General features: G+C 52.1%; 1 pseudogene; it reads right to left on the reverse strand.

Moving 5' to 3' along the window:
• LOC119104162 (uncharacterized) lies at nucleotides 1-26,768 on the reverse strand (annotated as a pseudogene).

The raw sequence follows: 26,768 nt of genomic DNA on the forward strand, positions 1-26,768 counted from the left end.
TTAACAGCTCCGGCTCGCGGTCACACTCTTAAACAGCTCCAGCTCGCGGTCACACACTGTAAACAGCTCTGGTTCGCGGTCACACTCTGTTAACAGCTCCGGCTCGCGGCCACACTCTGTTAACAGCTCCGACTCGCGGCCACACTCTGTTAACAGATCCGGCTCGCGGCCACACACTGTAAACAGCTCTGGTTCGCGGTCACACTCTGCAAACAGCTCCGGTTCGCGGTCACACTCTGTTAACAGCTCCGGCTCGCGGTCACACTCTGTTAACAGCTCCGGTTCGAGGTCACACTCTGTTAACAGCTCCGGCTCGCGGCCACACTCTGTTAACAGCTCCGGCTCGCGATTACATTCTGTAAACAGCTCCGGTTTGCGGTCACACTCTGCAAACAGCTCCGGCTCACGGTCACACTCTAAACAGCTCCAGCTCGTGATCACACGCAGGAAACAGTTCCGGATCGGAAAAACTCTGAAACAGACACGGCTCCGAAACACGGCAGAAACTGCTCCTGCTGGTAAATACGATGGCACACTTCCGGCGCGATACCACACGTAGGGAGCCGCTCCTGCCGGGTCACATGCTGGAAACGGCTTCGGTTTGGCATCAGTATGGAAACAGCTGTAGGCTGGTCACAAACGCTGCAAACAGCTCCAGCACGGTTAGACACTGCCGCGACAGTGGTGCCACTTTGAGGAAACTGGACACTTCAGGTATGACGATGTTTGTCACTAAATAAATGACTATTTCACTTGCACCCCCAGTCCCAACTCCGCAGCTTCGGCACCCATGCTAAACTTAGCTAAAAAAAGATATTGGTAATTGACGAAAAAATTACACCTGCTATCTGACAGTGCTTAAAACAGCACTTACGATGGTAGTGCGTCATTCTGGTGTCATGCAGTAAAGCCGTATTAGAAGACACAGTCACCTGTTTTGGTATCACTGCCCCTCAACACGGCCTGAGGATGACAGCGGGACGTGCCACCACGAACAGGTAACACTCTAGGCGACAGCAAAGCGAGATTACCCAGCCTTTTGGCCAAATTTAGCGCTGATGCTGATTCGTGGAGGGCTGTGACTCTAAGGTGCAGCGGATCGTGACGATATGTGGCGCGATCGCGACGATGTATGACGAGCGTTGCCTGTTTGAGCCCAGTCATGCAGTCGTCAAAACACGTCTAATAATAGTGGGCACTAACTTGTAACAATCACACTTTCATAATCGTGAAAAAAGATCCTGCCAAAGTGTTGTGCTTCATATATATATATATATATATATATATATATATATATCGATTTCAAATATCTACCAAAGATTTAAGGCCCGCAAGCCATTTCACTGTAACCACAGCAGTAAGCAAAATATAGCCGGTCCCACGAACTGCCTATTGATTAATCGATTGTGCGGCCATTTTGTTTACCTAGTTCTTGATTTGTAGATTGTGAATGTGATACGCGATGTACATAGCAGTCGTTAGTCAACATCACACACCTGCCACCCGGACGCTTGGCTGTTACGAACTTTCATTCAGGCCTTTCTGGCAATGCAGTCACAAGAGCGCATGCGGTATTCCATATCTAATGCATTTTGATCACTTTTCGAGGCGTGACTTTCTAGGTCGGGGTAGTGTCGTTCCTAACAGCGTCCGCTGCACTGTGCGCAGTAGGAGTCCATATGAACCGGACATGGTAAATCACACCAGGCAGCGGCGCATCATGCCATGGTTGGCAGTTCAGCGAATTTATCCCGTAGGCAGAGCAGCCATCAAAACCGGACAGCAAGAAATAAAATGAGCTCGAGCTGTGGTACAGTGTGCGCTGGACTCGAGTTCTGGTGCTTCCCAGCAAAAAACCCGCACTACGGGGCTCAGGTGACGATTACCTTCCGCGAAAACTCTGGTGGAGTGGTACGTCGACCATTGCCGCTGAATGCTTTTGGCATACACCTGATTCGCAGTCCTGCGCTTCGCTGCACTTGAATAGCCCCTGACAAGTACATGATTCTTAAGGCCTACAGTCCATATCCGACAGGGTTTACGAAAAAAGAAGTTCGTGTGAAATGGGGTGAGCCAGTTTAAAGTGCGTGTGAATAATGCATGTTCATATCGTGGCCGGCGGTTCATGTTGCTTGGACTGGCTGTAAAATGTTTTCGTGAGCACAGCGTAGAAGGTATGAGTTCAAAAACTTTGACTTCCACATCATATTTGACAAGATGTGGCCGGCTTCCGTCCTTCGACGACATATGAGTTTCTTCATAATGATATGAAGAAACGCTCATCAAGGAGTAGTCCATGGCCTCCACCGTTTGACAGCACATGCGGCTCTTTTGAGGTAGTTTTCATCGCGATTTTGAGAGACATTCTTGATAAAATAGAAAATGTTAGAACAACAACTTATCAAGGGCTAAAAAGCTATTCACTTAGCGATATACCTGGCCTGAATTGCCTGAACGTGCTGTCGCTGACATATCACTTTGTCGCCCCCCCCCCCCCCTCCCCAGATGGGAGCACACCTGCGGGTCCGGACAGCGTCGCTTTCCTTCATTATTCAGGCCCAGCCGTCGGGCGCGGCGCGGCGCGGCGCCAGTTTAACTACGGGCCAGTTCTCACCCCACCCCGCGGGTGGAGCTGGTCGATAGCCGCCCACCGGTTCCAAATTCGGCCAGCCGCGGCCCGACCGGCCGGGCGGCGGCGCCGACCGTCGCGCGCCGGCGCCACCTCCCGATCAATACGCGCTCAAATTCGCCATCTTTCGGGCGGCAGTTCACAGCGATCGCTCCTTCACCGGAGGCGGTGGGTGCCTGCGCGTCGTCGGCGGCGCGTCGCGGCCAGCGCCGGCGCGCGCCGCCCGCCGGCCGGCCCCAGGCGCCTGCCGCTCCCATGTTTTCAGCCATCGACCCGACGGCTTTGGTTATTGGCTTCAAGAGGAATGAAAACGCGCCGGCCGGCCGGCCGGCCGGGCGGACGGCCGGGCGGCCCCACCACGTCATTGATCAGACCGGCGCGGCCCACCGACTCGGCCCAGCGCTCGCGCCGCTCACCCACACGCCGCTATTGATTTTTTAGCCGGCAAACGGTCTTCACTCGGCGCGGGAGCACGAAAAACCGGCCGGCCGGCGGCCGGCCGCCGACGGCCGAAACGAAGACCAAGGCGGCGCGGGCGCCGGCGCCGGCGTCGGCGTCGGCCGCCATTGCTCGGCGAATGGGACGGGCGAGATTGGCCGGCGCGACGGCGCGCCTCGTCGGCTCAAACCGGAGCCGGAGGCGCGGCCTGTGGAGCGCGACCGTGGCAGGCGCCGCTGCGGCCTGTGAAGCGAGACCGCGAGCGGCGCCGCTGCGGCCTGTGGAGCGAGACCGCGGACGGCGCCGCAGCGGCCTATGGAGCGCAACCGCGGCCGGCGCCGCTGCGGCCTGTGGAGCGAGACCGCGAGCGGCGCCGCTGCGGCCTGTGGAGCGCGACCGCGGCCGGCGCCGATGCGGCCATCACCCGCTAACAGTGGAAATCAAATGAGACGAGGGACTGGGCGCGAGCTTTCTTCTGGACAGGGGAGATGGCAGTTCAATTCATTTGGCTTGTCTGGAAGATGCTGACACTGCTGCTGCTTGGTGACACAACCCCACACGCGGTCAGACTTCAGCAATTCTGAATTACGCGCAAAGCGGTTCTGGAGTGCAAAATATACTGACGGCCGCACTCACTGCTTTCTGAAATAAAAACGCAAATGGCTTCCATTCAACCGTTGAAACCAATAAATCAAAATGTTTCCATTTCCGACAGGGGAAAGGGACTGCAATCTTGAATCGTGAGACTAGACGAACTGCAATACAACTTAATGCTCTTGCTAACTTATAATTCACATTGGGAATGACAATGATTGGACACGTGACCCAAAGTGCTCAGCTGTAACTTCTTCAGCCCCACGCGACAGCGTGCTATCGCCTCGCCCGAGTGTAGAATTCCAGCCAAGTGCGCTTTATTACCGCCGCGCTCAGGTGTACCTTTAGTCTGCAATGTAGAATTGTAACCATCATCAGCTCCAAATGCATCTCGCACCGACCGACTTCATATAGATCGCCACAGACCAGACGGCAGTTTTTGAGGTAGCCTGCGAAAGAATAAGCTCACGGATCTCAGTGAAGAGACCCAGCTTATATAGATTCTGTCCTACACTAAATATCATGCTAGAATGCCCCAAGATCACAGGTCATTCCCGTAAACATACCAACCCGTAGTTGTCTAGGAAGAAGGCAATTTTTACCCTTGTACCGAAATCCCGAGTCGTCCCACTCGCTGAAATTGAATTAGGAATGTATGGTGCTATGCGGGGCGCATCCTTCAAGAAACGGGAGCTAACAGGGCCACCGAGCCTGAAAGCAAAGGATCTCATTCGATCAGACTATCGCCCTTCAGACTTGGACGTGGGCCCGTGCGCCGCCCTCATGGGGCGCCCTACTTTACCGTGGGTCTACTACCGCTAGCCGAACGCGTGGCAGTTACACGCGCGTTGATTGGTCGTGGAGGTAGATTGTTGTACGTGGCCTCTGCAGTCGACTGAAGTGGCCCTTTGGCTCAAATTAAGCCCCCCCCCCCCCCCGCTATGCAGTACTCTACGGATATATGTACAAGTCATCGTATGTACAGAAAAACTACCTGCTTTATGCAGCCATCGATCGATGAACGCGCACTAAAATAGCTGAAATGAACCCCTGAGATCGTTGAATATACCTAAGGAGCATCATCACATCACTCACCCGTACTCTCGATTCCCTCGCATTGTCTCTCTGCCGCCACCATCGTCAGCGGTCGCCTACGCCGGCAGTAGCGTCAGGCGCAGTTCGGTCTTTTCCCGAAGCTCCCTGAAGACGGGCAGCACCACGAAGGCGGGCGCGATCGGCGGCTGCTGCCCCTCCGCCGGCGACGACTGCATCAGGAACGACTGCATCGTGTAGCGGTCGCTGCCGCCGTCGCCGACCGGCAGCGGCAGCGCGTACAGGTAGGGCAGCGCGGCGCCGTCCGGGCCGCGCCGGTGGTGACGGCGGACGTGCCGCCGCACCAGACTGCGCATGCGCGAGCTGAAGCCGCAACGCGTGCAACGATAGTTGCGGTTGAGGTAGCCGCGCAGCAGGCTAGCCGCGTACGGCAGGCGGCTGTGACCGTGCTTCTGGTGCCAGTGGCTCAGGTAGCGGTGACGCTGCGGGAAACTCAGGCGACATGGCTTGCAGCGGTACCGCCGGCCGCCGGCGGCAGCCGAGGCGTGTTTCGCGGCAAGCGCCGGCGGCTGGCTGGTGGCCGTGGCGGCGGCAGCGGCGGCAGCGGCAGCGGCAGCGGCGGCGGCAGCACCGGGTGGTGGAGGCGGCGGCTCAGCGGCGGCCCCTCCCGCCAGCGGACCCACCAGGCCAGCCAGCTGGCGCGACAGCAGACTGGGCGGCAGGTCGAGCGGCGGCGCCGCGAAGGGCGAGCGCGCCGGCTCCAGCAGCGGCCCGGCCAGCTGCGGCAGAAGGCTCATGACGCGCTCCGGCGGCAGGAACGGCGGGAACGGGCCGGCGAACGGGCCGAACGGGTGCCGCAGCAGCTTCTCGCCCAGCTGGGCCGGTTCCAGTGGCGTCTCTTCGCCCGCCGTGCCGTTGTTCTCGCCCTTCTGCTCCGGCAGCGGGTGGGCCTGCATCGCGTGCAGTCGCAGCGACAGCAGGTCAGGGAAGCAGCGGCCGCACAGGCTGCAGGTTACGCCGATGCCGGGTGCGCTCCGCGGCACCGAGCTGGACTTGGGCTTCTTCTCCTTCGGTGCGCCGTGTTCACTTGCCATGTGCGACTCCAGGAGCTTGGCCGTTTTGAACTTGCCGCTGCAGACAGTGCACACCTCCAGGCCTTCCTCGTCTTTGATGACGGCAATCGCTTGCCTTCAGCGCCTTGTCGTCTTCCGGATCGTAGATACCATGTGTGTTTTGCTTATGGACCTTTAAAAAGTACTTACTGCAGAGCTCCTTCTGACAGACATCACACTTGACGCCACCTTGAATCTGGTGGTTCTCCATATTGATTCCATGCATCTTGATCATGTGGGTCTTCATAAAATACTTGTTGCAGAGTTCTTTGTTGCAGATCTCGCAGTAGCTACGGCTGGTGCTGGCTGGCTTTGGTCGCTCCAACTTCTTCTGGCCCTCCACCTCCAGTCGAATCCTCGCGAGAAATGCGGTCTCGTTCATTGGCGACGCTTGGATTCCGTGGGCCGCTTGCATGTGCTGCTGGAGGAAGAATTTAGCATAGAAGTCCTTCTTGCAAACGCTGCAAACCGTCTCTGAGCCTTGGGGTGGGGGGGCTCGAGGCTTCTCTGGAGTCCTTGTTGCTCTGAGGTTTGGAAGATGATAATGAGGTCGGCGGCTTTGGAATGATCAACTCTTCTTGGTTGTGGAACACGCCATGCTCATTCATCAAATGGGTTTGCAGGGCCTGCCTGTCGACGTTCTTGCCACACACGTGACACGCAACCGCCGCGTGTCCGCCTTTCTTGTCGTTTAGGCCTTTGATCATGCCCTGCAGCTTCTGCAGATCGTCACTGAAGTGCGCCTTCTTTTTATGGTCGGCGGACGGGGAATTCTTAGCCGGCGCGTTCCCAGGGAGCGTAGGTGGCATCGAGCCGTGGCTGTTCGGGTGTCCCGAACCGTGAAAGTAGTACCGATGCATCTGCACTAGGTAGCTGCTCTGGAAGGTTCTCTGGCAGAGGTCGCACTCCTTCGGCTCGGAGTTCTCCTTCAGAGGCGCGTCCAGCAGCTTCTCCAGGGGCGGACAAGCCATGGAATCGTGCCCGCCGGACGCGCCGTTGTGCCTGTCCATCTCCGGAGGAGGCGACCCGATGGCGTGCTTCCTGTACTTGTGCACCTTCAGGAAATATTTGTTGCAAAACTCCTTCCAGCAAACGTTGCAGAACGCGTCAACATTGACGACACCAATCTCGCGGAGTTGTTCCTTGGTGAAATTCTTCGGCGACTCGCCGTTCGTCGCCAGCCTTTCCATGAGCTCATGGATCACCTTCTGGTGGTCGTGGGTTTCGCCTGTGTTCAGCTGCTGCAGCAGCGTCGGCGACACCACCGGCTCCAACAACTGCTGCGCGTCGTACGGGTCGGCGGCACCCTGGCCGGCGGCGCCTGCCTCTGGCGGAGCCCCGGGCGGCGGCCGCGGCGGTGGCGGCGGTGGCTCGCGCCCCTCCACGGAGTGCACGCGCTGCTTATGTCGACGCAGGTAGTAAGCGTCGCAGAACTCCTTCTGACAGAGCTCGCAGAAGGCGTCCGGGTGGGCTGCGCCGGCCGGCCGCACAGCCTCCGCCTCGCTCGAGGGCCTACCCGAGTCTCGAGAGTCCGCGCTTGGTGAGTGGTGAGCGCCGGGCGGCGGCGGCAGCGGCGGCGGCGGCGGCGGCGGTCCGCCCACCCCCGCCGGTGCCGGGCCGCCTCCACCGGCGCCGCCGCTCGCCGGCTCCGAATACACACCGTGCTTGTTGGCCTTGTGCGTCTTCAGGAAGTACTTGTTGCAGAACTCCTTGTTGCACAGCTCGCAGTACGCCTCAGGGTTAAAGATCTTCAGCGGCGACTCGCCTGGAGTCGGAGTCGGCGGCGCGGCGCCCGCCTGCTGCGAGAGGAACGACAGCAGGAAAGGCGGCGGCCCGTACTGCAGGAACTCGGGAGCGGGGAACTTGTCCTGAAACGATGGAGGCAGTGGCATGGCCGGCGGCAGGCTGTGCTCTGACCTGTAATTCTCCGCCTGGTGCTTGCTCTCCTGACCCCGCAGCCCGTCATGTCTCGGACCGGAGGACAGGTTCAGAGGCAGCTCCCGACCGAAGATCACGCTCTCTGCGGGCGCGTCGTCCGCCAGCGCCCTCCTCACGTGCTCCACCTCGATGTGATACTTGAACTGGACCTGGTGCGGGAACGCCTGCGGGCAGTAGGGGCAGCGGAGGGGCGGCGGCAGCTCTGCCTCGCCCGGCGGCGGCACCTCCGGTTCTGCCTCGCCGCCCGGCCCGATCTTCACCGGGTGCGACTGCTTGCGGCGCTTCTTGGCGCCGCTCAAGAGCGTCTCGCAAGACAGACGCTTCTCGGAGCCGCTGCCGTCCAGGTAGCCATCCTCTGAGCGGCTGGCCGAGCTGTCCGGGTAGCCGCGGCTCGCCTGGTCGCCCTCCTCGTCGTCATCGGGCGGCGGCGGCGAGCCAGGCCCGGCCGACATCAGCCCGCCCAGCACCGCCAGCGAAGCCATACTGGGGGCCGACTGGAACGCACGAGGCCGCGGATCAGCAGGGGCAGCTCGGTACTGTGGGCTCGGCCCGACGCCCAGGAACCAACGCAATGTTTCACCTTCCTGTGCGGTACGACAGTGCTCAAATAACTTATTGGGATTTCGGAGGACCGCAATAGTTAGTTTTTATAAAAGAGATAAAGAAGATGCCAGAAAGTCGCAAGATCCTCAGCAGCGATGGTTTATGTCATGCGCACTACATGACCTATGTAGGGAATCATTTCCACTTTCTCGCTTTTCAATTATCAACTTGGTGTTGTTAAAGAATTCGCTTTCAGTGAAAGGGATTTACATCCCAAATGTCAGTTTTTAAGATTTCGCTCCTACGCTCCGAAGTCCGCGCGTAAAGCTTTGTTGACGTCACCATAGTTTCATTCACATGTCATCTTGAAGTATGGCATAAAATGTTTTTACGCGTCTAGGATAACCCGCATTGGTTCTTAGGTTATCGGAGCTGTATAATTGTTTAATGCCTCACTGTGTGTGACTGTTGGTCACTGTTGCACACTGGTCGAGACGAATTTTGAGACAAATGGCCATATTCGAGGTGCAAATGTACAATATAACTTAGCCAAATTCCATGACAACACGCAGCGTTAGTTTGCGGCAAATTGCGCACGGTTGAGCACCAAGTCAGTATTTGGCGATACCAGTTCAAAACCATAAGCAAAAGAGGAGCATTCCTCCAAGCAGAGTTCAAACAGCTACACTGGCCTGTGGAAACTTTTTGCGTTAGGTTCAACGCTGTGAGGCACATCAACTGCTGGAGGCCCACTCACTTGAGGAGGCAGAAATGTCACACACACGCAGCCTAACAGCCTGACCGGTGCACGAGCGGCAGCTGAACACCAGCTGAGAGCCTGCACCGTCAGGCCTGCACCTCCTGTCGGATGACACCCACCCCACACACTGAGCGCACATCCCACACTTTAGGCTAGTCGACAGTGGCCATATGTGCCGAACGGTGACGAGTCACTTCAACTTCGCAAAGCCACTTGCACCTGTGGAACGGCGCTGGTGAAAAGAATTTCTTCACAACGACACATGTGCACAGTGGCCGCTTATCAAAAGTTGAATAGATTTCGGACTCATCACACCTGTGCGGGGATGGTTGACATGTCAAACGAACAGGAACCTCGATGCTCTATTGTTGCAGGTGTTTGGAGCGCGCGGTTGCAGTGATGCATTCTCAGCATTGTTACCAAAGCACAACTGATGACATTTGGACACCAACGGATTTTCGTCCTCACTAACTTTATGGCGCGCATGCGTGGTAGCTCTCGGCTAGCCTCGATGACTTCACCACCTTCACCATAAAAAGTTCCCTCTTGGCAATGAACAGGATGAAATCCTCGAACATCTTTTAGAACTGCTTATCTGGGCATTTAGTTATCCCTGATCGTGAGCCCACCAGGCTGGGATATCTGAGGTCAAATCATATTTTGCTCTCATCTCTACACAGTATTTCCTATGTCCGCACAGCGTAGGTGGTTCAGGTCAGGACAGCTACCACGTCGCACGCTCACTCCACTCCATAAGGTGAAGGTTTTGAGGAGCACCAGACAGGAAGATGTATCACGTAGAAGACTGTCCGGCACAGACGGCTTTTTCATATAAGCAATGCACTGAAGACACTCAAAGCCCCGGTCAATCATGGAAGATCGACGCTGGCAGCTATTGCGTTTATGCCACAGAATAGTTCGCGACTCGTTTCCCTGAACGTGATGAAGCGCGCTCGCTACAAGATTGCGAAGGTCAGGCATGCACGCAGGCTCTCCAAACGCGTTGGTTGGTCCGCTGCCGCTGCGCATATTGCATATGGAGTCTTTTCATTCAGCTGGTTCGGAGAAACGACTCCAATTGGCTGACGACATCTGCAGCCAGTGGTAGAGTCGAGCGTTGGGCCGTTCTCCCCTAATAAGAGGAGCACTAAGCGACCATTGCACAATAAGCGGTTCAGTAGTTACAATAGTCCGAACAGCATAGCTCATCTGGTAATTCGCAAGATAGTTACTTGAGCTTAAAGGTAAATCAATAGCTATCGCCATCGATCACTGATCACTGTATGCAGTGAGTTCGCATCACGGTCAGATTTGTACTCGATTAAGCTCTACATGAAAGATGTCTTTCCTGACTCAACATATTTGGTGTACGAATCAAGATGGGAATCCTACCTACTTTTCAACTCATGACTTAAATCAATTGTTGTTTTAAGCAAACTGGCATGACGATTCTGACTCTGATCTTCATTTAAGCATGAATTCATGGCCAGGATCGTGAATCGATTCAAATTATTCGAATCAAAGCTGATATTTCTAACGCAAGAACGTATAACAACATCAGGATTTCAGATATTGGTGACATCCAATGTCTCAGCTGTCATCAATTTTAGAACATCTCAATACTGTGCATTTAGCAAACGCTCTTAAGTATCTGCCGAATGGCCAGAAGACCCGTTGAGCTGTCCAGAACAGTCTAACTAATTAGACGGAGTGCGCTGCAATGGTCGCCCAGTGCTCCGCGTCTTGTTGGGGTAGAACGGCGCGACGTTCGGCTGTTGGGGTAGAACGGCGCGACGTTCGGCTGTTGGGGTAGAACGGGCGCGACGTTCGGCTCTACCACTGGCTATCACTGACTACCAATCTACCACTAACTGGCTGTAGTGGCCAGAGTAGCGCTCATCGGCCATGGCACGGCCGGGGTTTGAACCCGGACCCACCACGTGGGAACAGAAGGCGCTAACCGCTCGGTCGTTATGCTCGTTTCACCCGCCCCCGTGCGAGACGGGTTCTCGTCGTTGGAGTAAATAAGGCGGTCGCTGTAATTAGAATATGAATGTGCGGGTACACCGATATCTAGATGCATATGTTTCGCTGCCGATTTGCAATTCAACCGGAAAAACTATCGGCTTTCAGAAATATTGCCGATGGTTTTTTAAATAAATAAATAAATAATATAATATATATATATATATATATATATATATATATATATATATTAAAATATACTAATGCTCTGTCTCCAGCCATAATGCTATGTACCAAGCCCAGTCATATTAAATGTAGGCACGCAGGTGAGATTGGCAACGTGTGACGTATACCACTAAACCACTCAGGGTAAGCTGTTTATAAAAGTTGCTTTCAGCTGTAATTAGAGAATACACCTTAAAATCAAACGGTTCTTAATTCTGCAGCTTTTTTCTGCTTCCTACACCACGTCATCGATGTTCCATGCATTCGTCCGGGAGAAATGAGCTTGGCCTCCCTCCCCCCCCCCCCCTAGTGGGAAACGTTTATGGAGATGCTTTAGATATTGGTGATTTTTAGTGGTCTTCTTCTCCATTCATGGCATATCATGACAACCAATTTTTCATTTCACGTGATCATTTCACCACATATGGCAAACATTTCAGTGTTTGATTACACAAATGCCGTCATTAATATCATGGAAAATGAGATGAAACGCTCTGGAAGTCTAGTTGGTTCCATGGCTATATGAGCAATAAGTTCCTTCCTCGCATAAGCCTGCTATATTGTTTTGAACTTGACCACTCCGAAAGTGCCCAAAATCTCACCACCATGTGGAGCGCGTCCCTTGGTAATCGCATCTTTCCTAACTTCACAACTTTTGTCCCGAACGAGTGCAATGTAAAGGGACAATTCCTTATAAATAAAGCATGCTATTAATCAGGAAAGTGAGCTAATTTCTCGACAATAGCCAATAAACAACTTTTGATCGGTCCCTTAAAATCTTCGGGCATAATCAACACACACCATCATAAGCTGCTGTGATCGGTCATTGCTGCGACAAGGAGGGAACTGTTCTGTCGCAGCGAAATGACCACTTCGGATACTTGTGACGCCCAACTTGGAAGCGAGGTCAGCTCAGACCATAAGCTCTCTGAGAGACCGGGTGCAATGACCTCGGAGTGGATTTGCCATCATAACGCCATCAAGAAGTGAATTTGCCATCATAACGCCCCTCAAGAAGCGCCGTGTACGCAAATCCTCTGAGACGATCCCTCGCTGTTGCTGCCAACCTCTCCATACATTTGGTGTCTACCCGGTGTGAACAGCTGAACAGCGCAGCATGCACGGCCCGTCCCGTGCCAGCCCCTGGGGTTCGCTCCGTCCGACGGCAGCTGTGAAATTACCCGATCTCTATTAATTCATCGGGGGCGTACGCCAGCTGGCCATCTTCACCTACACGCTGTGTGCCGTCGAATAACCGCCTGAGGGGGCAAGCCGGAGCATACACAGGTACGGTGTCGTGCAGACCCGGACTGCGACGATGATGGCACTGATGGATACCTATTTTTAAGTTGCAGATAAATCGGGCAATTACTGTATCTATCTATAGATATATATATATATATATATATATATATATATATATATGTATATATATAAACTGTGAGGAAGAACATCAACCAACGTTCAGAACACTGTCCCACTGATAAGAGAGCCAGGTCCGCCAGTTTCACCCCACTGGTCTGGTTTGACTCGCTGAAAGCCGCTGGGTGCTGATCGTCAGTGACGTTCATTCCGGCGCAGTTTCAGGGCGAGCAATCCGACGTCACTTCTCTCTTGGCTCCAGCATGTCCAGCATGTTGAAAGCTGGCAGCCCTGTCCGGTGAAGGCGAGAAGAACGCCAGTCCGGAAGCGCGAAAGGCTTGGTATGTATATGTGCATCATAGCTGTACAACAACGTTTAATAAGCCATCGAAATGAGCACCGTCCCAAATCTAGATCTCTGCCATATAGGCAAGGTGCAGAAATGCTACTCATAATGTAGCACATAATGGATAAGGATGTAGCACATAAATCGATAGGCTATATGCAATGGTTGCGCCAAAAACCGCGGGGAGGGCGTCGGGAAATCCCGGACCCAGTGGTCACTGAAGCCTTCTGTGCAGACCCGACGCGTGGCGCCGGGTCCCGCCGCTGAAGTCACCATCCCGCCGCAGCCATTCCAAGCGAGTAGCAGCCATACCCAGCCAGCAGAAAATAGCGCCCCGCCACACGGCGCTCCGGGTCCGCTCGTCTGAAATCCGCCGCTCCCCAGCGCGAGTTAAATATAAACCGTATGTTTGCCGGCGCCGGCCCGAAGGTTTAAAGGATGTTAAACTTGAATAGGCCCGGTAAACAGAGCAGGAAGAGGGGTGCGGGTGCGGGGAGCGACGTGACAAAACACATGGCATCGAGGTGGCGCGCCGACTGCGGTGCGCAGAAGCCCTGCACAGCGCGCCGCCGCGCCGTGCCACCCGTCCCGCGTGGGGTCGCCAGCTGCCCTGCGCGCCGGTGACACTGGTTGGATCGCAGTGACATGATCGCTCCAGACTCTGGCTGCTCGTCACGTTTTTACAAGAGCGGTTGGTGTTGTCCAGGTGTGGCCTCCGTGTAGGCGTGGGCACTTGCGAAAAACTCTGCACGGTTTTTCCACTGATGTATTCTGGATGGATGCTATGCTTTTCAGTTCATGAATAGAGCCATGATGTTCATGTCGTAAGGGAAGAAGCCACTTAAACTCGGTTGTGAAATGGGCTGCAAGGACAAGCGATGCAACAAAGTAAGTTGAACGTTAAGATGGAGCGAAAGGCCAACTAAAGTAACTTAAAAGAGGTTCAGATCACTCTAGCGTTTTTCGTCCCCTTTGAGAACGGGATATACACCATGCGCCTAAAAGGTTCCTTTTCAATCCAGCCAATGCAGAACATAGATATATTCGAACATTTCCATTGTTTTCCTCGGCAACCTTAGCATGTCTGCAGTCTGCATGTCTGACACTCTGGACAGTCCGCAGGTCAGTCTGACGCACTCTGGACAGTCTGCTGCCAGTCTGACGCCCTCTAGGCGTCTGTAGGTCGGTCTGTACAGCTGCCAAGATGTAGTGAGTCGGATGTAGGCGTCTGCGAGTGTGTACTGGGGACAACAGTCATCAGAACATACATGAAACAGTGAGAGTGATAGTTATTTTTGCGAAATTATCATCGCCAACTTTTGTCCACCGCTGAGTATAAGGATGACCGTATCGATCAAGGAAACTGTAGAATGCAGTTGGATTTAGAAATGCTTTGTGCGTGCATTAACATGCTTAAGTACGTTTTGGCGTCCCATGGCAATTGGCTGCCTTGCTGGCATCGTGTCTGTGACCGGTTGATGTGGCGATGAACTTGCTGAGAATTCTGATTTGTTTTCAGTTTAATACGCAGTTTATACATGAAACTGCTATCCACTGCATACATCTCTTCTCATTGCTGTGGAAATATCTGTATACACTCTATAATGTGGTGTACTGAGCTGCGTACATTGTCCTGGTAAATCTAGTCGTCCCAAAACTACAATTATTACCTTTCCCATGGTCATGCCACTTGTCTGATCTATGCGATGTTTTAGGCTGTGCTCCCAAATTTATCTCATGCCTGCACAGTGCTCCTTCCAACACATACAACGTAGGTTTGTAAAAAAAAACTGGCCCACAAGAGCTTAGCGTGCCGGGGCCATGACCTGGCAAAAAAGCTTGCATGTCTCCGCTGGTCAAAAGGTGCGAAGCCGATAAGCTGTTGATATCCGGATTTCCACTTCAAGATTTTGCCATGGGGGCCTTTTGAACTTTGTACTATTTCTGATGATGGTTCAGTATCGCATTCCTTTTTGTAACGACCCTCTGCTATCCGAGCTTTTTTCCTGTGGCGACCACATGCTTGCTTCCTAACGCTTCACATCATGTGCACCTCATGAGGATCGCGTTTCTCTGTGTTGCAGCTTACTTTAACAGGCCAGGCTGTAGATCTGAGGTGTCATCTGACCTGTGTCACCTTCATCTGGAGCGGTGCGGTCCGGCTTGGGCTGACCATCCTAGTGCCACGCTTTTGTCGCCAGCTATCTGCACCAAAAATTCGAATTCCCGTGCAATTTCGGCAAGTCACAACATTCCTTTAAATTTGTGCCGCTGTTGGTTAAAAAACCTATGCAAGTAAGTTGTTTCGTCGAAAGTGAGTTTTCCATAGTATTTCCATATGGCCACACTCATACCAGGGCCAAGAAGTCGTGAACTAATACTAAACCGGAAACATAACGGTATTCAGTGACGTCAGATCATAAGTGAAGCAGCACAGGGCTGACTGGCAAAGATCGCCACAAAACCAGGCTAGGCTCTGACGTTAAGGGGGTGAACCACGCCGCATTCAGTGCCAGAAGATAAAGCATAACGTTGGTGACGACGACGCTAGAGTACGAACCAAAACGAAGATCCTACACCAAACAATACACGCCACGAGGTGGGCAAAAACGGTGTCTTTATCGTCAGTTGTCGGAATACAATGGATCAAGCACCAGAACGTGGCATCAAAGCGGAGCTACGGCTGAAGTCTGGCCGGCACCGCGACAGGGACCCAACCAACCCTGAACGGCGACTCCTCCAGAGCTGACCCGCCCGCGCGGGGCGACCCCGCCCCGGCCTCCCTGGGACGGCGACTCTTCCAGAGCTGACCCGACGCCGCGGGGGCGACCCCACCCCGGCCTCCCTGGGACGGCGACTCCTCCAGAGCTGACCAGCCCGCCGCGGGGGCGACCCCACCCCGGCCTCCCTGGGACGGCGACTCCTCCAGAGCTGACCCGACGCCGCAGGGGCGACCCCACCCCGGCCTCCCTGGGACGGCGACTCTTCCAGAGCTGACCCGCCGCCGCAGGGGCGACCCCACCCCGGCCTCCCTGGACGGCGGCTCTTCCAGAGCTGACCCGCCGCCGCGGGGCGACCCCGCCCCGGCCTCCCTGGGACGGCGACTCCTCCAGAGCTGACCACCGCCGCGGGGGCGACCCCACCCCGGCCTCCCTGGGACGGCGACTCCTCCAGAGCTGACCCGACGCCGCGGGGGCGACCCCGTCCCGGCCTCCCTGGGACGGCGACTCCTCCAGAGCTGACCCGACGCCGCGGGGGCGACCCCCCCGGCCTCCCTGGGACGGCGACTCTTCCAGAGCTGACCCGACGCCGCGGGGGCGACCCCGTCCCGGCCTCCCTGGGACGGCGACTCTTCCAGAGCTGACCCGACGCCGGGGGCGACCCCACCCCGGCCTCCCTGGGACGGCGGCTCTTCCAGAGCTGACCCGACGCCGCGGGGGCGACCCCGTCCCGGCCTCCCTGGGACGGCGACTCTTCCAGAGCTGACCCGACGCCGCGGGGGCGACCCCGTCCCGGCCTCCCTGGGACGGCGACTTCCAGAGCTGACCCGACGCCGCGGGGGCGACCCCCCCCGGTCGCTGGGACGGCGGCTTCCAGAGCTGCCCGACGCCGCGGGGCGACCCCACCCCGGTCGCTCTGGGACGGCGACTCGGTCACCTGTCGAGAGCTGAGTCTGCAGCAGCTGAGTCTCCAGAGCTGAGTCTGCAGCAGCTGAGCCTGCGGAGCTGAGCCTGCAGCAGCCCCGCAGCACCGACCACACGCCAGCCGCAACTGATGCCGCCGTCTAGCCGGCGCTGTCGCTCTTCTGGCAGCTCGCGGCTCCCAGACGTCATTAAAGTTGAAGCCCACGAGGCTTTTTACCGCAAGGTCCAGGCCTCCTACCCGCCGCAACCATCAGCAAATGAAGCCAATACGCCCGGCGAATGATTTCCAGCCGCCTTCTCGCTCTCTCTCAATGTCGCGGCCTGAGGGAATCTGTCGTGGTCGCCGCCTGCTGCGTCACCAATGACGCAGCTGCGCAGCACGCAAGCCATTTCTGTAATGAGCCAGCTGAGACGAGCGCTGCTTGGAGCTGACAGCAATACCCACCAGTTGTTAACCACTCTTCCGCGAAGACCTGGCGGGTGTCACGCACTCTATCGCTGGCGTTAAACATCAGTACGTGAACGACTGCTCTGAAAACCAGCGGGACATGCTGACTGAAACTGACCCGGTAGACCTTTTCCATATACAGGACAGATTGTCCACACCCGAACAGAACGGCTGTTCAGCGGAAATGGCGCTGCTCGGAAGCCCGTCCGGGCTGTTTCTGCCGGTTCGAACGTATTCGGTCCAGCTGTACTGATCAGAGCTGCCTGCGCAACGTGCAGCGGGCGCTCGGACGCGTTCAGCTCGTGCCAGGAGAGCTCGCGCACCCCAAACGCGCTCTTCCCGCCAGCCGCCCACCTTGGATTGTTTGGTTGGTCGCTTAGCGATGCCTCGTTGAGATTAAGCTATTAGCGTCGGTTTTACGACCAGCTGCAAAAATACGCGTGGATAATTGTAGGCCGCGGAACATGCCCATCGCGCCGAGAGCGGATGAGGACCGCCTGGCGCGCCCCCGACCTAAGGTCATGAAGCGACCGGGTGGCCTGCCGATGCAGGAGCTGCACCCCGACAACACCCGCTCGGCGTCTCCAACGGCAGCAAGTGCCGCACAGTCAACGCCGGTTTCAGCAACTATTTGACCCACGTCAGCCTCGGTGATTGCGCAATTTTCGACGGCATTCGGTGACACACCTCAGTGACCCCGACGGCGCGCTATCACAACAAAGCGCTGCCGCTCTGTTGGAGACCACTCCGACACTACTGACACCCATTCAGCGTTATCAATTTGCTGATGGCATTGCAAGCACTGAGCCGGGCAGCAATGCGCTGAACGGCTTCCGTCCCACGCGTCTGGTACCGAGAAGCCACAATGTGGTAATGCTGCTGCTACAAGTTATGACTTTTTCGGAACGAACTGATTCATCTTTCCGAACAGTTCGCATGGCCAGCATAGCAATCACTTTTGACCATCGGCCCGACCAGCGTTAAGAGCATGTGTCTCACGATGCTGAACATGTAATGTTTCGTTATTAACTGTATTGGCACTGATTAAGGATCACATGGTTTAGTGCATAGGCGATTTGAACGTGGGCCATGTAAGACTTTGTGCAGTCATCAGTGCGTGAGCGGAAGCCCATGAAATGTAATTAAAATTGTTGTCGAACGACGTTCAGTGTTTTAGTGAGACCATCATTTGCCGCCCCCCTTTCCAAGAAAAACCACGGATGGAGAAACAACACGATAAACGCGTGGTCTAGACTCAACCTTATCGCGTGTGCGATGTTGTGTAGTAAGGTAGCGCACAGGGAAAGGACAGACCCCCCCCCCCCCCAAATCTCGAGTCGCTGCTTCGATTTCCCCTAAAAAAGAGATGATTGATTCATCATATTGTAGGCTACATATCTAAATAAGTCATTACGAGGACCGTAAGTACAAATTTGCTCTTATTATTTATTTTATGGCTATTTATATATAATTTATGTCTGCCTTTATATAACTGTCATACAAATGCTGCGGTTCAATGGTTCGTGTGTCCTGCTGTACAAGTTGTACGGAGTTTTTTAAAGAAATTCTGAGTGGGGAGGAGCCCCAACCATACGTCGACCCCAAACATGGATTCACCTGGCAACGATATCTGACGGTGCAAGAACTGGGTTATATCGTGGTTAGAACACCTGAAAGGGTGTGCGTGTGTGCGGGGGGGGGGGTCATATCTGGTCAGTGGAAGGCATTTTTGAAGAGTTTGGGACCATAGACTCCAGACGAGTTTAGGTCTTAAGAAGAACATGGCTGTGAACTGCACCGAATGATCTTCAAAGTGTCTATTTCAGCTCAAATTGTCATATCAATGTGAAACACCCCCTTTAAATTATTCGAATCCCTTTCTCGTTGCCCTCATAACTACTACAACTGCCCCAATTTCTTTAATATGTAGCACAAACGTATTTCGTGTTAGAGACTTGGGCTCAACGCATTATATTAGTTGTTAGCTAACTGTTGTCCGTTTTAGCCACGCATCCTGCTGACGTGCGCCAGACGCAGATAATTAGATGGTCATATTTTTCTGGACTTTGCACGCCTCATGGCCATTGGGATGGGACTATTCACATAACGTTTCTATACCGTCATGCATGCATCAGTGGCCTTGAAAAGGTCTGCGCGAAATAGTCGCGCAAGCTCGCGTTCGTCAAGCTCAGAAACAAGAGGGGTTGGAGTCTGAAAAGGCATGGCTGTGAATTACGTGCCGCTACAAAACATATTCCAGACCTCGATGTGTGCGGACGTGCTCCGTTGCGGCGAGTGCGACGCATCTCACCTGGATTGAACAAAACGCAGTGATCTCGGTAAGGTTTGTATTAAGAGTCTAATCACAAATATTTTCGGGTAAACAACTCGCCAAATCTAACGTAACTTAACCAAACCAGTCCACTGGGGGTTCAGAGGGGAGGTGGAGCAAGTCAAGGATCTCGTAGCTGATGCATCTGGAAAAGGAAAGGACCTATTTAAACGCGGTTCAGCTTCACTGAAAGGTGAAACTCTGAAACTGAAACGGTAAAACTCTGAGCCTCGTGAAATGGTAAAGGATCTGGAGGCTGCTATCCATGAGACGGAGCAATACTCCCGTAAGTCTTGTCTCATTCTGAGTGGAGGTGGCATCCCTGAGCCAAAGGCAGATGAGGCCGCTGAGGAGACCAGAACTGTTGCCCTCAAGGTCATAAAATAAAAATCAGGGTAGACGTGGGGGTGGTGTCGTGGCGTGCCACCGGTAGAAAAATCACATTGCATGATCTTCGAAATGACAATCTCAGTTCAAACCCCCACACAGATGTGGAACACGTCCTTAGAACTTTCATGGAACAGCTTGACAGATACAGGAATTCTGGGGTCAGAAAAACATCAGTTGTTCATGGGGACTGGGTGGTCCAAAATCATTGGAAACTTTCCCATTACATCCCGCAGATGGTCAGAGGTACTGACGAGGAGTTTCGCGAAAGATGGCGCGAGAGGTGTGTCGGCGCATGCGCGTGGCTGCGCCAGTTGGGTGTAGCATCACATCCACCAATATGGACGTCATCCCAGTGAAGGTCTGCTTAACTGCATAATCTTCAGAAACGTATTTAAAAGAACGGAATGATTGCACTTGTTTGTAAAATGTTTGTAAAATTTCACGATAATCACCAGTCAACTTTTACATCTCTGCTTATGCCGCTTTTGGTATGATGCCACATTGAAGCCTCAAGATACCACCCTCAACATCTCCCACAGCGTTACAGAACTCTCAGTAATTCCCATCCCGGAAAGGTCTTTGTCAAATGTTTCAGTCTGATAGATCTTAGTTCACACCTTATACAAACAAGTTCTATTAAGCCATAAACGGGCAAAATGGCAGTTATGATCACGTTAACACGCACATCGACGGGCAGACGGTAAATTTCAGCAATTTTCCCTATATACATCAAAACCTAGATCTGCCCAGACCAAAGTTCGTCTTCCAGAGTCCGCCGATGTAGGGGCGTCATATAGTTTCAAGAACCTGTGATAAGTCGTTCAGAAATGGCGAAGGAAAAAAAACATGGGGGGGGGGGGGCAGAATCTCTCCCTCTTGCGCGCATCAGCATTAAACCACACATGTGTGTTATGAACAGTTTTGACATGGTTAGGCGGCTTATGTACCATGACTGGTGATCTTTGCTGCATGCACTGCAGTTGCAGTCAACAAAAATTTGTTGGTTTGTAACGTTTGGTTTCAGCAGTAGCATCAAGCTTTACCTCCTGCGAACATTGCAGCGAATAGTTTAAAATGATCCATATCGTTCCTATTTTGATTGGAAAGTCATAATTGTGTGGCATATTGGCCACGTCAGTACGCTACACTGGTTCACATGTACTAGTTCGCATTCACGTAACTAGTTCACATGTCAGGAGATATATTTTCTTTCCTTTTACTTTTGCCCGCATGCCATTAATGCATTTCTAGCGACAAGAGAAGCACTTTTGAGGAGCAAGGGACAAGACCTCGTGAGCTAGCTAGCTAGAGGCAGGATGAGCAGGAAGCGCTTGCCACAAGAGGAGCACAGTCAGACATATTAGTCGATTACGGATTCACCACCGATCGGGTAGCATCACGTTAAAAAGTCCCACCAAAGCACGGATTAAGACAGGGCCGGATTTGAAAATTGCCCAGCCAACAAGGGTTGATTAGACTGAAAACCAAGGCAGTTTAACTTCTTAACAATGGTTACTTGCCATGATGAATGAAGACACTAGTTCAGAAAAATTTAAATCAACGAAATACATTAGGTTCAATGCTAAGTCACGCCAGGATTAGAGTTCACATAATTCATCCACACATTTCCCGCGGAGAGTTTCCAATGAACAGGGAGCACTGTCAGACTCGTACCAACATAAGAACGTTGAATACAAAAAGCAGCTGAAAGCCTTCATTGCTCGTCCCAACATATATTTCTCTATATGGTCTGGTTTTCACTCCTCTCGCCTCTTGACTAGCAAAGTCGACTTCGATTAGCGCGCGGCAGTCGACACTCTTCGCTGCTCTGCACAATTTAAAATGACAGGGCGACTCGTGTCGGCCCGAACGATCATTCCACAGGAAAATACACTCAAAATATTTGCCACAATTTTTTATAGCTGGCGCGGGATAATCTGATTCCTGCCCTATTCAGCGGTACGAATGGCGGACCAGTACTGCAGAGGGGCTCGGAAAAAGGAAGACGTAATGTCATTAACTCGCTTGCGGCAGATCTCGGCAGATGATGCAAAACTTGTGGGACAGGGTTGCTCGTACCGCACCACGCGCATTGGCCTGAGCCGGGCCGGCGTTCTTCCTCCCGTCACTCGCCGATTCAGATAATATACCGTTTGGGTGTTTACCACCAACGGTTTTCCTGTCATAAACAGCGAAGAGGCAAGATTTTTTAAATTGAGTCACGGTAAAAACCAGCAAAAAGACATTACTTCCGGTACCGCACTTATGGCCGCCTTTGATTAAAGCGACTGTTCCACATTTCTATCGGATTTTGAACTGAAACAGCCATCTTGAAGATCGCTCGGTGCATTTTACAACCAGCCCTTCTTAAGACCTAAGCCTCCCTAGTTTCTAAGCTACATGCCCGCAAAGATGTTCAGGCCATTTCGTGTGGACTATTTCAAGGCCACCCCGACTTTCATGACGCCATATCATTCAAATCCTGCCAGTCCATTGGCCATGCGGTGATCAAGATCAAGAACAAATTGTTGTCGAACCGTTCATATCTGGCGTTCCTGAGCAGGATTTCCAAATACACTGGCTGCTAGTTGGCTCTAACTCAAATTGGTGCAAGATACAACGGGGCATTCAAACATTGACGCATTGAGAAGCATATTTCTGAACACAAAAATTGTGTTGACTAGAGCAGCTTTTCCCACTTGAAAGCATACCAGTAGTTATAATTCAGATCATCTCATGATATCTGATGTTTGTTTCAACATCTTAAAATATAGAACGTTCGCTCTACATATGTACTCGTGTCCGTGCCAGTACCAGCAGTATAGCCAGAGGGCGCGTGAGTCGCATTCCGGGAGCCCGTAAAAACGTTACAGGGCAACGATATAACTTTTGGCCTCTTTGCTTAAGTTTAACATTGTCATCACATGTTGATTACTTATCGTTCTGTTCAGAACCGTCCTACGCAATGATCTATTCAGGACCGTCCTAACTTTGATCCTCAATCTCGCCAGTTACCGAAGAAGGTGGCTGTCATCTTGCATGATGTCAACTAGCATCACTTTTGCGACCCATTATTCTATAGCTCCATACATCACCACTCAAAAAATTCGCGATGGTATGGTATATGGTACGAAGTTATACCAGAATGGCGAATTACGGTGTAACATTATGGTACGGTGTTGATGGCTTAAATCCACCATTAAGTGTTAAGACTGTGGTCAGACGAGATGGCATTTATTGTTTCATTGGACAACGTTTTAGAATCGATTACACATGTCAGTGCTGAAACGCAATGCACAAAAGAAATGGATCACGATGAAACCAAGGCTACTAGAGAGATGAAAGCAGATTTATGGCACACAGTAACAAGCATACCAGTCTTATAAAAGTCGTTTGGGGTGAGTAATTATTAACATTGGTTAGTTTCGTCTTAAGTAGTTTCTTTCCAGTCATAAATTAAGACACACAATGGTGCAGCATACAAGTTTAATTTTCCGTAAAAACGTGTGGGAAAACACCGTGCGAGCGAGCAAAAGCTAAGTGTATGTGGACCGTGGATTTTGGTATCGGTGAAATTCAAGGTTGCAGCAACTGTTTGTGTTCCAGACGAGATAAGTACCCGACATCATTTAGAAAATAAAGCAAGCCAAGTACCAAAAATAGACATGAATAATGATATTCTGGAGGCAAGAACATGATTGTTTGCTGTCACTAGCAGCGGGCGGAGGTTTTCTTCTCAATGGTGACAAATTCGCAGTGGGCTGGGCTCTGCCGCCATTAGGTAAACCCACACAAGTTGGTCCACAGCACATTGCTGAGATCTGTGCAAGCTATGAACCTCGCTAACGGGTTTAGTCTGAGCATATTATTGTGGTATAAGAGCACGAGCAGCAGCAGGAGCAGGCGCGCAACGCCAGCTGCGCGACTGCTCATGGATCTTATTCTCCCTCCCCCCCCCCCCCGACTGTCAAAAAGGTCTGCTGGTAAGTGGCCGGGCAGGGTCAACTTGGCACGTGCAGTTTAGGAGCTCTGGCCGACTGAAGAATAACGGACAGCTAGCAACTGGTCAGACCCGTGCAGCCATGCGGAAGTGATTTACATACAGCACGAACAACTAGCGGGTGTCCTGTCCCGCAAATAAATTTCAGATGAAAATTTACCACATAAACTGGATCGAGTTGCTTCGGTTGGATCGGCAAAATTTGTCCGCAAACTCTTGGGAGAACGACTTATTGTTCCTCTTCGGTAAACATTTTACAACATTTTCAGGATTCTTCCTCAATAACAAGAAATAGGAAATCATGTTATGATTTCTAATTCCATAAATCATTTCTACATCACTAAAATATCTGTGACATCATAAATGTAAAACAATGCTACAAAATGTGAGTACCATAACATTATTTGTACTCCTAGTAATAACCAAAATTCAAAACAAGCAACATAGAGCGAGCGAACCTGGTGAAAAAGCAAACACGCGAACCAATCCAATCAAACAGGTTCAGATGACTGATAGTCGATGGGTCAATGGGTGCTTTGGGTTTTCTCACATCAAAAAGGTTGTTTTACGTATTAAACCACTACATCTTCAGGGTGGCATAACCGGAAGGTAAATCGTCTTATACCATACAGCCTTGTCAGTAAATAACATGAGAAATATAGGTCAACCATTCTCACCCAGCTCAGTAAGCAGCGAGCATACACCCACGTACGAATTTTTAAGCAAATCCTCTCCTTGAGGAAAGTGTGAATTTGCTAGAAATTAAAACGCACTTAGCGGGAGATATCTTTTTGACCACTGGTGAACCACACGTTCAGACGTTTCCATTTACAAACGGCACACACATGCACGGCCAACACTTCCCAGAACCCAGCCTAGGGCGGCGCTGAAATGCCAGCCGCTGCGACCAGACAAATAACCGTTTACCCACTCACAAAAATACACGCTATATGACGCGTCCGTCAGGCACAGCGCGAGCTGCTCGGTAAAGACATGCTGTTCAAAAGCAAACGATAAAGACATGTTGTTCAAAAGCAAACGGTAAAGACATGCTGTTCAAAAGCAAACGGTAAAGACATGCTGCTCAAAAGCAAACTACGTGCCAGAATGTGAATTGCGAAGCGTCTTTACCATGTACATCGAAATAAATTGGGTGCATTTTACTATGGCCATTATTATACTGCCTCTCGATAGCTCTGTTTACCTCACACTGAACTTGACACAGATCTCAATGCACTCAGTTTGAAACGACACTTGGCAAAAAACACTCAATTATTTCGAAGCGATAACCAAAAGGAATACCGGCCACAATCCTTGGTTCTTAACACCACGAAAATAAGAAGACCTCAGAAGATGCCAGAGGTTTTCCAAAATAAACCTTAGATTCACATCACACGCGATGGTTGAAGTGCCTTTAGCTTGGTTTGAACATTTTTTTGCGTGACATCTTGGGTCTTAAGAACCATATTTGACGCAGCTTGCCACGGGGGGGGGGGGGGAACTTGTCGACGTCGTGGATAAGGTTGGCGACAAAAATGTTCACTTTCACGTGACGCTTGGTGCCAGAAATGCTTTTGACCGGTGGTGTTGGTGACGGGCACGCCAAAATATTACAGCGCGCATTCCGCAACCTTACATGAGCAATTGTAACACATTTTATCCCACAACACCAGTAAGCCTCGACGTAAATACCCTTTACCGTACCCTGCAGTCCCTTGGTGTCTTTCTTAAGATCCATCCCATCCCGCGACAAAAAATATCCCATCGTTTTCAATTGGTTGCTCACCTTGGTGACCGGCCGACGACAAATCAGTGTATTTGCTATAGTCCGGCCGGTCGGCCGATGCGCTGTTTTTACCAGCCTACTCCCAGTGTCCCAAACTAGACAGCGACAAATACCGTGAAAGATCTAGATAGTGGCAGGTAGCAATTAAATGGCAGGTGGCAATTTAGTGTCAGGTTGGGCTGAAAAAGACGAGACGGTTGACTCAAGAAGAGACACAATACTACGATGAGCGTTGTCCCAAAGCTTTTAAATTCGTAGGTGAAAATTAGCTTCGATTGAGCTAAATCACAATATGATTTCATGCAACGGACATATGTTTCGCAAACCGCGCGAAAAAGCTCCTTTCATTTTTGCACTCTTAAGAACCGCATCAGTTTCAGTAGGAGTGAAACTGACCCTACAACCCTTCTACTAAACGGACAAGAGATCCACATCAGTTTCAAGGCGGCTTAAACGGACCCTGCAGCTCCGCTTCCTCCCTCGACCATCGGCCTCAATCATAAAGTTAATAAAAAATTAAGCACCGCAAAATCAAAAGCACAGCTGTGCGTATGCGGCCCCTCTGTGGACTGCGATTCAAGTCAAGTTGCCACCTGTCGAGGGTTAACGAAACATCTTCGGCTAATCTACAAGAAGGCATTGTGTACCTTACAGTATACTAGCTCTGTCTTGCATCTTTTGTTGTACAGCAACATTTAGATCGAATATTCTATAGTGTCATCTTTCCAAACCCATGTACATGACCGAAATGCTTCGGCTCGCTTTAAAAACGAAGTTGTCACTGTGCAGAAACATAACTTGTAATTCTCCAAGCTAATATAGATTTCATCGCTAAAAAATCAGCAAAAATTGGATAGTTGCATTGTTGCACTCAGACAACTAAGTTGTGGCCTTATTGTGAGCCATCTCTCATGTGGATATCGGGAAGTTGTAAAACGGTGCTAAACATGTCTCTAATCACTCCTTTGAAATCGACATTTAGCAAAATCAAATGCAACTTATCTTCACTCCACAAAAGAGCAAACAACACAAGTCCGCATCCGCCAACACCGGATATGACTTCCGCAAACATTGCACTGTGAACTCACCATGCGTTGTCAGCGCCGCTGCCTTTCACCGCCCGGCGTCATGGGCACGACTGTGACGGTGCTGATCGAAATCCAACACCCGCGGAAAAAATGGTACTCCGCGCCGCGCCGCAGG

Source organism: Pollicipes pollicipes, unplaced genomic scaffold (assembly GCF_011947565.3).
Source record: "Pollicipes pollicipes isolate AB1234 unplaced genomic scaffold, Ppol_2.1 Scaffold_5984;HRSCAF=7101_pilon_pilon_pilon, whole genome shotgun sequence".
NCBI lineage: Eukaryota > Metazoa > Arthropoda > Thecostraca > Pollicipedomorpha > Pollicipedidae > Pollicipes > Pollicipes pollicipes.